The sequence below is a fragment of the Schistocerca gregaria genome, chromosome 4 (genome assembly GCF_023897955.1).
Source record: "Schistocerca gregaria isolate iqSchGreg1 chromosome 4, iqSchGreg1.2, whole genome shotgun sequence".
In the NCBI taxonomy this organism is placed as follows: domain Eukaryota; kingdom Metazoa; phylum Arthropoda; class Insecta; order Orthoptera; family Acrididae; genus Schistocerca; species Schistocerca gregaria.
In genome coordinates, this window is record NC_064923.1 from 693420904 (window position 1) to 693439868 (window position 18965).

The window sequence follows — 18965 nt, forward strand, 5'->3', positions numbered from 1 at the left end:
CCGACTCACCAGTTGAAGGTACCCCATTTGTTGAGTACTGTGTCCTGCCGCGTGAAGAAGTCCGTAATTGCCTGATGCATATCCTCTTCCGACTGGAATCGTCAACCCATCAAGCCTTTTTAAGAGACCGAAGGCTTGATAATCGTATGGGGATAGAGACCAGTGGCCTCCACTTTGGTTGGCGGAACTTCTTTATCTCTCCCAGGCCGACCGGCGTCTTGAGTCTAATCGCGACCATCCAGGAACTAGTAGCACCGTTCCACAATGGTGGCTTTCGACAGACATGCTGCTCCATACACATTTTTCATTCTCCGATGCATGTCTGCCGGTGTTTGTCCTCGGACAGCAAAAAAAAAAAAAAAAAAAAAAAAAAAAAAAAAAAAAAAAAAAAAAAAAAAAAAAAAAAAAAAATATTGACGTCAGAAATGCTGCGTCATGGCCCTGATACATCATTCCGAAAAAACTGAAAAATCTTACCTTAATTAGATCGCCGGATAACGCGTATATATCTGCTCCTATAAGAAATTTTCCTGGCGCAGCTATGTGCAATGCTGGCCGATAGATTTGTCTTAAAAAAAAGGAAAGAACTGACTTTTCTTTTCAATAATCGGGATTGCCAAGGATTGGAGAAATTAGTGAATTCTTTAAATTGAGATAAATGGCAAAAGTTACTTTTTATGAGAAAGATTATTATTAACAGATTTTTAAAAACATTTACATGGGACTTGATGTAACAATACTACATATGCGCGAGGCTGCCTTTACCTTATCCTACAACGCTTAGGCTCCGCCATCGCTGCACACGACCGGTCCAACAAACACGATACACCAGACAGGACTGCTCGCTAGTAACAACTTACTCCTACTACTACACAGTTTCTACTGCAGTCAATACTGCTCTTTGGTCTCAGATTCTCTTCTAGCTTTCATATCGCAGGCAGCGCGTGAGCAATCCACCGAAATTACATCTACTCGACTGCGCTAGTAACAAATTCTTTAATCATGGACCTCTTACATAACCCTCCACTGGGGGGGGGGGGGGGGGGAGGGGCAAAAATTTGGTAGCGATGGTGAGTTAATTGGACTTGCCATGAGCAACAAATTTTTCTATAATCTATTTAGTTACTAAGTCTAAAATCACAGAGTATATACATCACTGATCAGTGCAGAACATATTAAGAAATTAAGTAGAGTGCACATGCACTGAGTACAAAGCATATTCAGAAATGACAAAGTATATACGCAATGAGTACCAAATATATTAACAAATGACATAGAGCGCACACGCACTGTAGAGGTCTTTAGCATATTTACATGAACTGAATACATTAACAAATGAAATAAAGTGCACACGCACTATAAAAGTTATTTATCATTTTACAAGTATTTAAACAAATTGCGAAATGAAATAAAGTACACACTCACTGTATAAGTCTTTATCATTTGTACAACAAATAAATATATCAAGGAGTGAAATAAAGTGCACACGGTCTGTAGAGCATATTTAGGACAACTGATCTTGTTAACAAATAAAATGAAGTGCACACGCACTGTATAAGTCTCTATCGTTTTACAAAAATTTAAACGCACTGTATAAGTCTTTACCATTTTATAAAAACTAGGAAAGAAATGGGAAGGATAGCATCATGGTTGTAGCACAGTAGGTTGCATGTAGCTGCACTGAAAGTCCATATCTTTCTACAGAAGCACAACACCAAGTGAGACAATCTGAAGTTCTCTTCCCTGAAGTATTTATCAGTGTAGCCAAGACACTGAAATCTTGTATTAATACTGTATGTTATCATTTTGGCAGTACATTAGGTACACCAAACAGTAGGACCATAATAACATTTCCATCGTTAAAGCTGGTGGACAGCTTGATATGTCAACACAATATTCTTGTAGAATCCATACTCTAACAGCAACGTAAAATTAGTGCAAAATACCAATATAGGGAGACAAAGAGAGACAGAGACAGAGACAGAGAGAGAGTCTTCGTGAATTAGAAACATAGAGGCAAACGGTGAAGAGAACGGTGTGTAGGGTGGCCGGGTGGCTAAGAGGAAACTGTATTGGAGGACGAGAATTTGAGGAACCCGAAGCGTCTTCCCTCCTTCCCTTTCCCTATCCCTCACGTAGTCGACACCCTGGCTGAATCCGGCGGCTGACAGGATGGTGGGGAGCTGCGCGTGACGCTGATTGGCAGCTCAATTGCGGACACTTCACCTCCCCCATCCCCTCCTCCTCCACGGCAACTGCTGTCGGCTGTCATTTGTTCCAGAGTTCATTTGTCGAGCGGGCAGCGACGACGGAAGGGGAGAAGCCCTCCCGCGATATCTTATGCTTCGCCATGAACTGTCTCAGGTCTGAAGAGGAGCAGAGAAGTGTTTCAACGTAATGCCTACCCGCATTAATACGGTGAGCACAGTCGAAGGCTGTCGCACAGTTGGTTGGGTATTTCTCCGCGAATACGAATAGAAGGAATATGTCTCAGGTATTTTTCCTTTCTTTCAGTACTAAATATTGACAATAATTCCAGGAACAGAATCACCAGCTACTGACATTAACATAAGCTTCATGTCTGCTAGGAATATTTTTACACTGAATAACCCGCTAGGTAGTGGACGGGTAGCAGAATGTCGTACCCACGGGCTGCATTACGTTTTGCAATGAAGACTCTCACAGTCTCCTACACAACGCGAGCAATGCGGTCAACAGCATGGTTTTGTTCGATACTGAGTTCCTCTGCAAACGTTTTATCTGAACAAATGCATTGTTTTCGCTAGCATCTGTCTATAGATAAACAGAAAGACTTCCGCATAATTCACCTAATATCTGGATTTGGTACTCTGTATACAAGAAATACGGGTTTATTAAAATACTAGCTGACCCGGCGAACTCTGTTCCTCTATATCGCCAATAAACATCAGATTTAGGATGTTAAGTTCAATTTTTATTAGGAAATACAAATAAAAAATTAAGTATTTTAATGATTCTTTATTCTCTATGTTTTTTGGTGCATAGCTTCCACTCTTCATTTAAGTACCTTGTGATACACGACATTTTTTGTTGTATTATGAGGCCCTAGAACCAACAACGCAGATGGTCTTCCAGCCCGTGAACATGCCACGTGTAATTGACCATGTGGAAAACATAGATATTCCAGATTTGAACCACAAACTTTCAAGGACTGGCCTTGTGATTCGTTAATGGTCATGGCGAAGACCGATCGGAAATTGAAGTCTTTTAAACTCAAACGGTATATCAGTTGGGATCATCGGTATCCTCAGAATGAGACCTTCCACACCTTCGAATTTTTCTTTGAGTACCATCGCATGAATAACATTGTTCCTCAATTTACTTACCATCAAACGCATACCGTTGCAAAGTTTTGGTTGGTTTATGTTTCGAAGCATGATTACTACGGAGCCAACATTTAGGCGTAAATTATGAGGTGCTAAGCCAGGCACATCCAAGGAGCTCAAAAATTCAATTGGGTAGTTGGTGGCTTCATCTTCATTTGTTAGACAATCAATAGATTTGTATGAATGCATTTTACAAATGATATCATTCTGAATTACGTAGTTTACCTCATCTAGATCTTTATTCTTAGCCGCTAAAATTGCTCGCTCTCTTAAGCATTCATTACTTTTGTAGTTAGTAATGATGTTTGGGAATACTTAGTTGATAAGTTCGTCTTACGCTGAGACAAAGTTACAGAAATTATGAGGAAATTAAATCAATCAGCTCGATTCTTCGACAGGTACTCGACCATTAACGATAGCCAGCAATTGCTCAGAGAAATCTTCAGCAATGCAACTCTCATGTTTCATCTGAAGTTTCTTCACATAGCGCCATAGATTCGATGATTTGAGGCAAGCATTTATTTCGTCTGCAGCCGTTGATGTTGGAAGTACTGGCAGGGTTTTTCGGAAATCGCCAGACAGTAAAATATGTTGTATTTTTGGGAGTTTGAAAGCAAATGACGTGATTCTGGTGTTTCGCCACAAAGCAATGAATGAAATGGCTCAGGTGGCGGAGTCAAAAAAGACAATTTACTTTCCCACTAAGATGGCGTTTCTCCGGAAAACTTCAATGCGCCACAATATTCGCAAACAACTGCCATCGGCCCAAAGCAAACGCAAGGATGCAAGCAGTAATCACTGCTGCAATCGAATCTAAACACTGCTTGATTCAAATCTTCCCGTGATAAGTCTCTTCTTGCGCTTCGAAAATTACCTACATGTTGATCTCTGTTGTTCACTCGACGATGTCGCATTGCCAACTGAGCCGTTTCACGGGCTGCCTTACTTTGCTCTCATGTGATTGAGAAGTACGAAGTCGAGCCATACTAACGCAGTGCTCTTCACGGGCCGTTTGTTTTAGTTCTTCAGTCATTTCATTCGCAATGTTTTGTATCCTTCTTGCATTACGGCTTTGTCGAGAAATATTTGATCGTCTTGGTAGAGGCATTGTTAATGATGATTCAAAGAAAATACAAATTATTTCTTTAAATTTTTAATTAATGATATATAATGATACTTAACCATAGACGTTTAGCTGTCATGTTTGTTTTGTTGCTCCATGTCAGATGCGTTTTTGTTATGCCACGTTTTATAGTGACGTTTAGCTGACATTTGCGTTCTGTTATTCCATGCCAGATGCGTTTTTGTTATACCACGTTTTATAGTGGTCGAACGGGATAAAAGGTATCCTATGTCCGTCTCCTGGTTGTAAGCTACTTCTCCACCAATTTTCAGCCAAATCGGTCCAGCCGTCGTTTAGCAGACATTTGCGTTCTGTTATTCCATGCCAGATTGGTGTTTGTTATACCACGTTTTATAGCGGTCGAACGGGATAAAAAGTATCCTGTGTCCGTCTTCTGGCTCTAAGCTACCTCTCCACCAATTTTCAGCAAAATCGGTCCAGCCGTTCTTCACTTATAAATAGTATAACTAACACGACACGATGAGGATCGCGTTCCGATCCGCAACGTCCACCAGGCTTCTCCTCGCAGGTCCCTGGATCGCAATCTGTGTGCTTGTTACTTGTTGGTTTACCTGATTCACCAGTCTACCGCGATTGTCCGCCTCACTAGGGGTTCTGAAAGACAGCGTCCGACTGCAGTTTTTCACCAGACCTACTGATAAGCTGATCACAACATTGTTCCTCGAGTACAGATATTGTTGATGAATGACGGTCAACATATTGAGCGTTTGTTAGAAAGAATATCATCCTTGCTTTGTTCTGCCAGTTATTGCTCTTGTACCATATGAAGCGCCTTCTGTTGGTCATTTTGTGCAAATGTTTTTTTTTTTTCTCAATGAAACAACACGTCATTTCAAATATGTTTGTCAATTTTTTCCTCCCTACGTGCGTTGTTCCATGAAGTATTGAACTTTCAAATGTTAATTAACTGTTGTGTCACCCTGTATTTACTCTTTAGCACGATGTATCCTGAGTTCACCGTCAACGGAGCTGGTGAAACTCAACCACTTTTTCGTCTTGTCCAATGCCCTCTCCCTCATTGTCTTTTAAATGAACTTACTATTACGCTATTCAACAGTATGATAATGATGATAGTTTACTCCAAAAGGCAACAACAGTCTGTAGTGACTCTGCTTAATATTATATTATTGTAATATACCGGCTGCGAGTATCAGTGATGATACGCTATTCTCACTAAGACAACAACACTCTTCTTGATGCGACGACAACGCTCTTTGTTGTAAAAAAAAAGGCATTTAGCTTTTTTTCAGGAAATTGTTGGAGATGAGAATGCCGATTGGACATTGTGTTTTTCTGAGGTCAGATAAGGTTTCATGTAGACGTAATCTGAAGGGCAGAGATCGACTTGTAATGGCAATGATCAAGAATAAGGTAATTTCTCTTATGAAACAGAAAGTAAATATCGTCTACGAACTTTTATTCTATGTTGGATCTCCGGACCTTCATAAAAACTATAAGTTTGTTAAGCAATACAGTGCATAGCGATTTCTTCGCGAATTAACAATACTGGACGAATCTGCTGCTGTCACGGTCCGAACGACGTGCAATATTTCCACGTCAGCTTGTGTGTTCAAGACGTTCACTAAGCGACTAGTCTGTTAGTCAGAAGATACCACTCTGCCACTGTTGGTGAACCTTCTCGTTCAGCAAATGTTCCTAGAAAATCCTATGGCGACTGTGAGTGTTTTAGCTGCTAAGAGAGAAAGAGTCTGTATCGCGAGTTGTAGCAGTTTTCTCCGACTTTGCCTGGTGTTCTCTGAAAACCGGAGAAACGGAAACCTCCGACCCCCAACTCATCCAGAACCAAACCCGTTTTCTCCTTACAGCAGGCACGAAGAAAAAATATGCATCTATAGTCGAGTTTCTTCACAGATTTTGGTATTAGATAGGAAACAATTTTAAAATGTATGCGAGAAGAGAGCTTAAATGCAGTAACTGTCTTATGTGCGTAAAAGTCAAACGTCAAGTCAGTAAATTAATTAATTTTTTCGACGTAGCAGTTAATTAAAACTCACCATGTTTATTTCATCAAAACAATCACAAAAACGTGAACGCTCCTCTCTTTGCTTCCGCTCAGTCCAACACCAGGAGAAGACAAAGTACGTAAGTGTTACTTCTGTTCCTTTACTTCAAGACAACTGAATAATAGATTGCGCAGAGATGGAATGGCTCCGTTGAGCTCCTAATAGCGAGTAAAACATGCTTGACGAGGAATGGATCGCCGTGGCGTGGAGTCAGTACTCCACGTATTACGCTGTCAGAACAGGCCTGACCGATCGATTCTAGGCAAACATCTTCCAATCTCCAGTCATTAAAATCCCGAGGAACGCCTGTGTGAGCGTATCTGTGTAAGTTACAAGAAGAGGAGAGAGCCTGCTGTAACTCTATATTTGCTGCTAATCATATCCTTGCTAGGCAACTGAGACTTACTTTAGTATTCTACTGTATTTTTTGCAAGTAACGTGATATTTCAGCACCTGCTCATAATTCAGTCTGCCGCGCGGGATTAGCCTAGCGGTCTCTGGCGCTGCAGTCATGAGCTGTGCGGCTGGTTCCGACGAAGGTTCGAGTCCTCCCTCGGGCATGGGTGTATATGTTTGTCCTTAGGTTAATTTAGGTTAAGTAGTGTGTAAGCTTAGGGATTGATGACCTTAGCAGTTAAGTCCCATAAGATTTCACACACATTTGAACATAATTCAGTCAGATGTCGCCAAATTGAACTACTCTTCTATGCACTATACGTCAACTAAAACCAATACGAACTTGCAGCATGCTACAGGTGAAAAACAGGTCCTCAGCTTCTCTTATAATTGAAACAAATGGTTGTAGCTCCGTCATTAATTTGAATTAATATCGTTAAGTAGTCTATAGTACTGTGTCGATCACTGCAGGGAAGTTTTTGTACATGGACTACTACCTGTATTTGTCACACTTACGGACGATTTGAAAATGGATACAGGTGTCCGCAGCTAGTCACCATAAAGAAATAAAAAAGACACTCTTCACTGCAACTTATGACAGAGATCCAACAGTTATTTCAATTAAAACTAATAAATATTAATTGACCAACTCCTGTTAAAGTATTGCTCCACCTATTAACGTTTGACTTCATACACAAACACATTACGCATCCATTCCGGCATACCATAAGTTCATCAAACAAATATGTGGTGTAATTTAAGTAGGGGGTATCGTAAGCAATGGACGTAAGTGTAAAATTAAAAATGAAACAAAGTACAGTGTCTAATGTACTTCAAGTGAATAAAGCTTGTAACATTTAACTTATTTTTCTCAGATCACAAAGAGAGCCAATTCTGATTTATTATGATACACTATGCAAGTCACGTTTAAGCCAGAAAGAAAAATGTTACATTAACTTTTTGCGAACCACAATGAACTGTTGATGAAAGTAGACCCACTTTCAAAATTCTCCTGCCTAAATGTGAATGTAACTGCAACTGTGATGGATAAAAAATTATACCTGTGAGAAAATATTATGTTTCCACTGTATCAATGTATAAGTATACGGCTGGTTATACTCTCTCGGAATTCCACTAACAATCCCTCTTATTTGATTTATATACATCCGGCTGCAAATTACTTACTGCTTATTTAACCTAATCAGTTTCGAGCCTTAAGATATTTGGCAAATTTTAATAATTTCAAAGTTTATTCACCAGGTTAAGTAACAGCAATAGTTGTGATAGAACTGACAAAGGTCTCGTTTCATACACTGCGGTTTGTTTCTCGGATGAATACGTGTTGTTATTGTGACAACGTATGACCCATGGCCGAGGTTAGCGTCTTTGATTAGTAGTTAAGAAGTCCTCCGTCCCTGGTTCGATACCAGCCACTGTATAAATTTTGATTAATAATCTACACTGGCCGCTGAAGACTTCCGGCATAAGAAGTCCCCCTCATTCTGCCAACGGCCTTGTCAAAGAGGACAGAGGAGCGGACAGAGGTTCAGGGCACTCTCTTGTCCTTGGGGTGGGAAACTGCCCGTAAAAGTGGAAGACTCAGTAATTATCAACGTCATGAGGATGTAGAAGACGTTCGAAACCACTCCAGAAAAGACACATAACATGTATCCACAGGACATTTGGCCTGTACATCTACATCTACATCTACGTGATTACTGTGCAATTCACATGTAAGTGCTTGGCAGAAGGTTCATAGAACCACAATCATACTATCTCTCTACCATTCCACTCCTGAACAGCGCGCGGGAAAAACGAAAACCTAAAACTTTCTGTTCCTGATTTCTCTTATTTTATTCTGATGATTATTCCTGCCTATGTAGGTTGGGCTCAACAAAATATATTCCCATTCGGAAGAGAAAGTTGGTGACTGAAATTTTGTAAATAGATCTCGCCGCGACGAAAAACATCTTTGCTTTAATGACTTCCATCGCAACTTGTGTATCATATCTGACATACTCTCTCCCCTATTACGTGATAATACGAAACAAACTGCTCTTTTTTGCACCCTTTCCATGTCCTCCGTCAATCCCATCTGGTAAGGATCCCAGACCGCGAAGCAATATTCTAACAGAGGACGAACGAGTGTAGTGTAAGCTGTCTCTTTAGTGGACTTGTTGCATCTTCTAAGTGTCCTGCCAATGAAACGCAACCTTTGGCTCGCCTTCCCGACAATATTATCTATGTGGTCCTTCCAACTGAAGTTGTTCGTAATTTTAAAACCCAGGTACTTAGTTGAATTGACAGCCTTGAGAATTGTACTATTTATCGAGTAATCGAATTCCAACGGATTTATTTTGGAACTCATGTGGATCACCTCACACTTTTCGTTATTTAGCGTCAACTACCACCTGTCACACCATATAGCAATCTTTTCTATATCGCTTTGCAACTGATACTGGTCTTCGGATGATCTTACTAGACGGTAAATTACAGCATCATCTGCGAACAACCTAAGAGAACAGCTCAGATTGTCACCCAGGTCTTTTATATAGATCAGGAACAGCAGAGGTTCTAGGACGCTTCCCTGGGGAACACCTGATATCACTTCAGTTTTACTCGATGATTTTCCGTCTATTACTAGAAACTGGGTCCTTCCTGACAGTAAATCACGAATCCAGTTGCACAACTGAGACGATACTCCATAGGCCCGCAGCATGATTAGAAGTCGATTGTGAGGAACGGCGTCATAAGCTTTCCGGAAATCTAGAAATACGGAGTCAACTTAAGGTCCCCTGTCGATAGCGGCCATTACTTCGTGCGAATAAATAGCTAGCTGCGTTGCACAAGAACGTTGTTTTCTGAAAGCATGCTGATTACGTATCAATAGATCGTTCCCTTCGAGGTAATTAATAATGTTTGAATACAGTATATGCTCCAAAACCCTACCGCAAACCGACGTCAATGATATAGGTCTGTAGCTCGATGGATTGCTTCTACTACCCTTCTTAAACACTGGTGCGACCTGTGCAATTTTCCAATCTCTAGGTACAGATCTACCAGTGAGCGAGCGGTTGTATATGATTGCTAAGTAGGGAGCTATTGTATCAGCATAATCTGAAAGGAACCTAATCGGTATACAATCTGGACCTGAAGACTTGCCCGTATCAAGCGATTTGAGCTGCTTCGCAACCCCTAAAGTATCTACTTCTAAGAAACTCATGCCAGCAGCTGTTCATGTTTCAAATTCTGGAATATTCCCTTCGTCTTCCCTGGTGAAGGAATTTCGGATAACTGCGTTCAATAACTCCGGTTTAGCGGCACAGTCGTCGGTAACAATACCATCGGCACTGCGCAGCGAAGGTATTGACTGCGTCTTGCCGCTTGTGTACTTTACATACGACCAGAATTTCTTCGTATTTTCTACCAAATTTCGAGACTATGTTTCGTTGTGGAACCTATTAAAGGCATCTCGCATTGAAGTCGGTGCCAAATTTCGCGCGTCTGTAAATTTTAGCCAATTCGGGATTTCGCGTTCTTCTGAACTTCGCATGCTTTTTCTGTTTCCTCTGCAACAGCGTTCGGACCTGTTTTGTGTACCATGGGGGATCAGTTCCATCTCTTACCAATTTATGAGGCATGAATCTCTCAATTGCTGTTGCTACTATATCTTTGAATTTGAGCCACATCTCGTCTATATTCGCATAGTCAGTTCGGAAGGAATAGAGATTGTCTCTTAGAAAGACTTCTAGTGAACTTTATCCGCTTTTTTTTTTAAATAAAATTATTTTGATTTTGTTTCTTGTGGATTTGGAAGAAACGATATTGACCCTAGCTACAACGACCTTGTGATCTCTAATCCCTGTATCAGTCATGATGCTCTCTATTAGCTCTGGATTGTTTGTGGCGAAGAGGTCAAGTGTATTTCGCAACCATTTAAAATTCGCGTGGGTTCGTGGACTAACTGCTCGAAATAATTTTCGGAGAAATCATTTAGAACGATCTCGGAAGATGTTTTATGCCTACCACCGGTTTTGAACAAGTATTTTTGCCAGCATATCGAGGGAAGGTTGGAGTCCTCACCAATTATAACCGTATGAGTGGGGTATTTATTTGTTACGAGACTCAAACTTTCTCTGAACTGTTCCGCAACTGTATCATCGGAGTCTGGGGGTCGGTAGAAGGAGCCAATTATTAACTTAGTTCGGCTGTTAAGTATAACCTCCACCCATATCAATTCGCACAGAGTATCTACTTCGACTTCACTACAAGATAAACCACTACTGACAGACACAAACGCTCCACCACCAATTCTGCCTAATCTTTCTTTCCTGAACACCGTCTGAAACTTCGTAAAAATTTCTGCAGAACTTATTTCAGGTTTTAGCCAGCTTTCTCTACCTATAACGATTTCAGCTTCTGTGCTTTCTATTAGCGCTTGAAGCTCAGGGACTTTCCCAGCACAACTAAAATTCCGACTGTTCCTTGATCCAAGCACGTCCTGTATTTGCCATGCTCCCATTGAGATTGCAGCCCACACTGTACTTGCCCGAGGCATTCTAACCTAAAAAAGCCGCCCAGTCCACGCCACACAGACTCCGCTACCCGTGTAGCCGCCAGCTGAGTGTAGTGAACTCCTGACCTATTCAGCGGAACCCGCAACCCCACCACCCTATGGCGCAAGTCAAGAAATCCTCAGCCAACATGGTCGCAAAACCGTCTGAGCCTCTGATTCATACCCTCCACCCGGCTCTGCACCGAAGGTCCGCAGTCGGTTCTGTCAACGATGCTGCAGATGGTGAGCTCTGCCTTCATCTCGTAAGCAAGACCGCAGCCTTCACCAAATCTGATAGCCGCTGGAATCCAGAGAGAATCCAAAGCGACACACGTCATTAGTGCCGACATGTGCCACCACCTGCAGCTGGGTGCACCCTCTGCTCTTCATGGCATGCGGAAGGACCCTTTCCACATCAGGAATGACTCTGCCCGGAATGCACACAGAGTGCACATTGGATTTCTTCCCCTCCTTAGCCGCCATATCCCTAAGGGGCCCATTACGCTGGTAATATTGGAGCTCCCAACTACCAATATGCCCACCCTCTGCGATTGCCTGAGAATCAGCCTCTGAAACAGGGCAGGCAGCTGCATCTGGCTCAGACAGAAGTAACTGAAAAAGGGTCACGATGATCTCTCCATTGGCAAAAGATTCCTGAGTGGTCCTCCACTCGGATCTCTGGAGGGGTACTTCAAGTGGGAGGGGACCATCAGATAAAAAGTGGGATCGATAACGTTCTACGAGTCGAGGCTAGGAGTGTCAGAAACTTGAACGAGGTAGGGATGCTACAAAATCTCAAAAGGGAAATGAAAAGACTCAATCTAAATATAGAAGGGGGTCAGTGAAGTGAAATGGAAAGAAGACAAGGATTTCTGGTCACATGAACGTAGGGTACTATCAGTATCAGCAGAAAATGGTATAAATGGAGTAGGATTTGTTATGAGTAGGAAGGCAGTGGAGAGAGTGTGTTACAGCGAACAGTCCCCTGACAAGGTTGTTCTTATTGGAATCGGCAGCAAACCAACATTTACAACGATAGTTCTGGTATACACGCCGACGTCGCAAGCTGAAGATGAGGAGATAGAGAAAGTATATGAAGACATTGGAAGGGTATACAATACTTAAAGGAGATGATGCAATAATAAACATGTAAGACTTGAATGTAGTTGTACGGGAATGAGCAGTGAAATGGTTACAGGAGAATATGGGCATGGGACAAGGGATGAGAGAGGAGGAAGACTAATTGAGTTCTGTAATAAATTTCAGCTAGTAATAACGAATACTCTGTTCAAGAATCACAAGACCAGGAGGTATACTTGGAAAATGCCGGGTGATACGGAAAGATTTCAGTTACATTAATTACATCACGGTCTGATGGGCATTCCGAAATCAGATTCTGGATTGTAAGATGTACCCAGGATCCAATACAAACACAGTTTACAAAGTAGTAATGATGAAGAGTAGGCTGAAGTTTAACAGATTAATCAGGGAGAATCAATATGAAAAGAAGGGGGGTGCTGAAATACTAAGGAATGACGAGATACACTGGAAGTCGTCTATTGCTATAGATACCACAATAAGGAAGTAGGCAATACAGTTGTGGAGGAATAGCCTCCTCTAAAAATTGCCACACAGAAGTTGGAAAGAAAAACATAGGAACAAATAAGGTAAAGGCGAAGAAACCATGGGTAACAGAAGAAATACTTCAGTTGATCGATGAAAGGAGGAAGTACAAAACTGTTCCGGGAAACTCAGGAATACAGAAATGCAAGTCTGTGAGGAATGAAATGAACGAGAGTTGCAGGGAAGCTAAGACGAAATGGCTACGTGAAAAATCTGAAGAAATCCAAAAATAAATGACTGTCGGAAGGCTGACTCAGCAAATAGAAAAGTGGAAACAACCTTTGGTAAAGTTAAAAGCAAGGTGAGTCGTGCGTGGCTCCTCTTCCTGCCATCTCTTAATTAACATTCTGTTTTTGCCGTACTGCCACCTCGTTGTGTTAGTTTCCATTACTTGTGTCACTGAGTTGCTGCTTTGCGTGCCCGTGAGCGGCAGCAGCAGCGCTTATCGATATAAGCCCTGCCGTATTATCTTTGCTGGAGTGCTACTACCTGCCAGTCGCCGTGTGTCGACAAGTCAGTTGGCGTGCGCCAGCAGTTAGGTCGGGCCTGGCAGTTTTTAAGCTGGCACGCGGCATAAGTTCAGTCGGAGCTCAGCAGCAGTGAGGTCCGGACCGCCATCACTCGCCAGACGGTTGCCGACACACATGATTAGAGTGGGGACGACTTTGGTTGGTCGTCGGTCGGTCGTCTTGCAGGATGACGTGTATTTGGCACGCGATCGCTTATGTGTTGGCTGTTTGGGCCGACTCCTGATTCGTCACTGTTTTGTACAGTCACGGCCGTCAGCATTGTCTAGTTCTTCGTGCAAGTGTTCGTGAAACTGTGTATAGTTTGTTTGATTTGACTGACAAATTATTTTAAAAGTTCTCGGCGCACTGGCTCTGAGGAGTCGTTCGGTTGGCGTGGAACAGCGAGGAATTCTCGGCGGGGCGTAGTTTGGCCGGGGCCCGCTGGCGGTCTCTACACGGTGTCGGAGGGCGTAGCGCTGTTCCTATTGCTGCGAGATCGGTGGCTCACCGACCCTGGACACAAAAGTTGATCACATCGAGATGTTTGGAGTTCGTTATCGGCTGTTGGGATATTCCCGCGAGCAACAACGTGGTTTTCAAGTTGTAAAATTGTAGCCACCCTCCGGTGGAGTTTCACTGTATTTGGTTATTTGAATTTAAGTGCAACAGCGGAATCTTCTGCCTTGTGGCCGTTAATGTTCCGATTACCTGCAATAGCCGCTGACGCAAATTTCAGGCACTGCAGTTTCCTCATCGTGTTGTTACTGTCCAGCACGGTGTGAAGTTTGACAGCTCCGTGTATGATTGGCTGTGGGCGCCAATATCTTCTACGTTCTTCCGTTGAACTCCCTGTTGAGCCTTGGTCGGGTGAAGTGGAAGATATTTTGTCGGTGGGTCAGCTGACTGTCGGCGGTTGGGTTGTCGTCGAATCCTGAATTATCTCACTATGTGGACGATGTGGCCTATTCTACACCTTACTTTAGATCTATGTGACGATGCTGGGCTGATTATATTTATATTTTTTGACGTTGCCATTATGGCCTTGTCACTTTAGGACACGGTGTAAAAAATATCTGAGGATGGTCATTACGGCCTGAAACCGATCATCGTCTAAAGAATAAAAATTGTGATCAGAGCCTGGAATAAAAAACGTTGACATTATTGGATCACTGTATGTATACGCGATTATGTCGCAGTTGGTAATTCATGTTGCAATTGGTTTTGACCATGTGATAGCTTTACAAGACGCTAAGTGACTAAATGATGTGAAAAAAATCTAGGAGAGCTGCTCATACTATCTCGTATGTCATTTATGTAGATCGGAGAGGGTCTATATCACTTCCTTGGGGAATGCCAGATGTTTTACTCTATGATTTCCTGTCAATTACTACGAACTGTGACGTTTCTGGCAGGAAATCACCAATTTAGTCGCACAACTGGGACGGTACTCCATAAAGCACTCCGTCTTCAGTCCACGAGTGGCCTACCGGGAGCATCCGACCGACGTGTCATCCTCTGTTGAGGATGCGGATAGGAGGGGCGTGGGGACTGCACACGGCTCTCCCGGTCGTTATGATGATATTCTTGACCGAAGCCGCTACTATTCGGTCGAGCAGCTCCTCAACTGGGGTCACGAGGCTGAGTGCACCCCTAAAAATGGCAACAGCGCATGGCGGCTGGATGGTCACCCATCAAAGTGCCGGCCACGCCCGACAGCGTTTATCTTCGGTGATCTCACGGGAACCGGTGTAGCAACTGTGGCAAGGCCGTTGTCACGGCACTCCACAGACACGCGACTACAAGTCGTGAGGAACGCTGTAAAAAAAAACCTCCTGGAAATCTAAAAATATGGAATCATTTTGACATCCCATGTCGGTAGCACTCATTACTTTGTGAGAATGAAGATTTAGTCTGTGTCGACAGTTCCCACAAAGAAGATTAAGATAAGTTGGAATATGACTTACGAGGTAGGAGCTTAAGGGGGTAGGACGTCAAACGGGCCGACTTGGATCAGGAGAGGCACCACAGGACATTTTAATTTCCACTGTCTATACTTTTAAAAGCAAATTCATAAAACTTTGTCAGCATGACCAGGAAGGATTCAGGATTCACAGCGGAAGTTCTAAAACGTAATAAAGTAATTTTTTTAGGTGCGAAATTTCATCATTTTTTCGCTTACTATTGGCTGCATTTGTTGCTATAGGTACACTTTTCTTCATAAGTAAGACAGGGTGTTCGATGAATTTTGCACAGCATACAAACCATACTCACAGGTGTCTGAAACTGTATACTCTATTTAATTTATCGAAAAACGAATGAGCTGTTACGTTTCAAACTTTATGTTTAGAAAAAATCTAATTTTGTAGTTAATTATCTCAATTTTTACCACAGTTTTTAATAGATTTGGAAAATTCTAGTTTGATACACCTGTAAGTATGGTTTGTATGCTGTGCTAAATTAATCAAAAAATGGCCCTCAGCACTATGGGACTCAATTGGTGAGGTCATCAGTCCCCTAGAACTTAGGACTACTTAAACCTAACTAACCTAAGGACATCACAAATACCCATGCCCGGGGCAGGATTCGAACCTTCGACCGCAGCGGTCGCGCGGTTCTAGACTGTAGTGCCTAGAACCGCTCGGCCACTCCGGCCGGGAAATTCTTCAAAGGATCTCTCTTACTTGTGAAGAAAAATATACCTATAGCAACACATGCAGCCATTAGTAAGTGAAAAAATGATGAAATTTCACATGTAAAAAAATTATTTTGTTATGTTTTTGAACTTCCACTGCTATGAGTGTGAATACTGAATCCTTCCTGGTCATGCTGACAATGTTTTATGAATTTATTTTTAAAAGTATAAACAGTAGAAAATAAAGTGTCCTGTGGTGCCTCTCCTGCTCCAAGTCGGCCCGATTGGCGTCCTACCCCCCTTAAGTTATTTACCTTCACGATGTGCGCAGTCTGCACTTGCTGCCGGCCTAAGACGGCGGTTTCCGCAGCTGGCTGAAGTAGCCGGTTAACAGCTCCCTGCGGCCACCACGCTGACGTCACCAGCACCGGTGGCGGAGGCGTACCGGCCGTCAGCCGCTGCCGGTGGGTGACAACTGCAGCATTAGCAGCCGCCACCCACGCCCGCCCACCCCCTGCCACCCTCGCAGCCGCAGCGGCAGCCACCAAGAAGGTGGCGCCTCCGCCCGTCCACAGCCGCCTGCCAGCCCGGCCTGGCACCGGCAATAATTAATAGAGCGGCCCTCTCCGTGTCTTAATTAAACTTTCGGCAATTGCGGCCCCTTAATAAGGAGGCGACCAGGTCGGAGACTAGGAGAGAATAGTTGGGGGAGGGGGGGGGGAGGGAGAGAGGGGGCGACGATGGCGGGCGCGTCCGGCAGGGTGCACCACGCAGGCCCGGAGCTGCATTAATAATGTTCCGCACGGCGGCGCTTCGGATCTCATGCATACATGTAACGAGATTGTTACTTGGTAAACTCGGTTAGGCGACGGCCGCGGCATTCGCTAGAGATTGTGCCTCGGCTCTCGGCCCTAGTCGGATCTGACGCCTCCTCACCAACTCCCCCCGTTACCCCCACCTACCGTCCCTAGAGCGGGCCGTACCCGGCCCCGCCCTCACCAACTAGGCACTGCGCGGTAAGTGAGGCGGGCAGGCGCGCCTTAACAAAATTAGGAAATCAGCGGGGCGCCCCGATGCCGCTGCTGCCTCGTGGCGTGCGACCACGCTCCGGCGCCACGGCGGCGTCGGCAGGTGCCTGCGACACGCTCTAGGAACTCGAACAGAGGCGTAGTCTGTGAACTGGAGAGTGGGGAAAGGGGCATTAGCTGTATTACTAATGTCTGATCCCCTATAGTGTCAACATACAACGGAAACTGCCCATTGTATCACCTCAGATTTACTGGTAGATTCGCCCAGTGTACAGCCCGTCAAAAACACTGATCAAGCAGAAAACGGGGAGAAAATGTACGGAAGTGTAAAAAAAGCAAAATACAATACATACCATTATAATTGCTACACCAAGAAGAAATGCAGATGATAAACGGGTATTCATTGGACAATTATATTATACTAGAACTGACATGTGAGTACATTTTCACGCAGTTTGGGTGCATAGATCCTGAGAAATCAGTACCCAGAACAACCATCTCTGGTCGTAATAACGGCCTTGATACGCCTGGCATTGAGTCAAACAGAGCTTGGAAGGCGTTTACAGGTACAGCTGCCCATGCAGCTTCAACACGATAACACAGTTAATCAAGAGTAGTGACTGGTGTATAGTGACGAGCCAGTTGCTCGGCCACCATTGACCAGACGTTTTCAAATGTTGAGAGATCTGGAGAATGTGCTGGCCAGGGCAGCAATCGAGCATTTTCTCTATCCAGAAAGGCCCGTACAAGATCTGAAACATGCGGTCATGCGTTATTCTGCAGAAATGTAGGGTTCCCCAGCGATCGAATGAAGAGTTGAGCCACGGGTCGTAAAACATCTGAAATGTAACGCCCACCGTTCAAAGCGCCGTCAATGCAAACAAGAGGTGACCGAGACGTGTAACCAATGACACCCCTTACCATGACGCCGGGTGATACGCCAGTATGGCGATGACGAATACACGCTTCCAATGTGCGTCCACCGCGATGTCGCCAAACACGGATGCTACCATCATCATGCTGTAAACAGAACCTGGATTCATCCGAAAAAATTACGTTTTGCCATTCTTGCACCCAGGTTCTTCGTTGAGTACACCATCGCAGGCGCTCCTGTCTGTGATGCAGCGTCAAGGGTAACCGAAGGCATGGTCTCTGAGCTGATAGTCCATGCTGCTGCAAACGTCGTCCAACTGTTCGTGCATGTGGCTGTTGTCTTGCATTCGTCCCCATCTATTGACTCAGGAATGAGGCGTGGCTGCACGATCCGTTACAGCCATGAGGATAAGATGCCTGTCAGCTCTACTGCTAGTGATACCAGGCCATTGGGATCCAGCACAGCGTTCCGTATTACCCTCCTGAACCACCGATTCCATATTCTGCTAGCCGTCATTGGATCTCGACCAACGCGAGCAGCAATGTCGCGATACTATAAACCGCAATTGCGATAGGCTACAATCTGACCTTTATCAAAGTCGGAAACGTGATGATACGCATTTCTCCTCCTTACACGAGGCAGCACAACAACGTTTCACTAGGCAACGCCGGCAACTGCTGTTTGTGTATGAGAAATCGGTTGGAAACTTTCCTCATGTCAGAACATTGTAGGTGTAGCTACCGGCGCCAACCTTGTGTGAATGCTCTGAATAGCTAATAATTTGCATATCACAGCATCGCCTTCCTGTCGGTTAA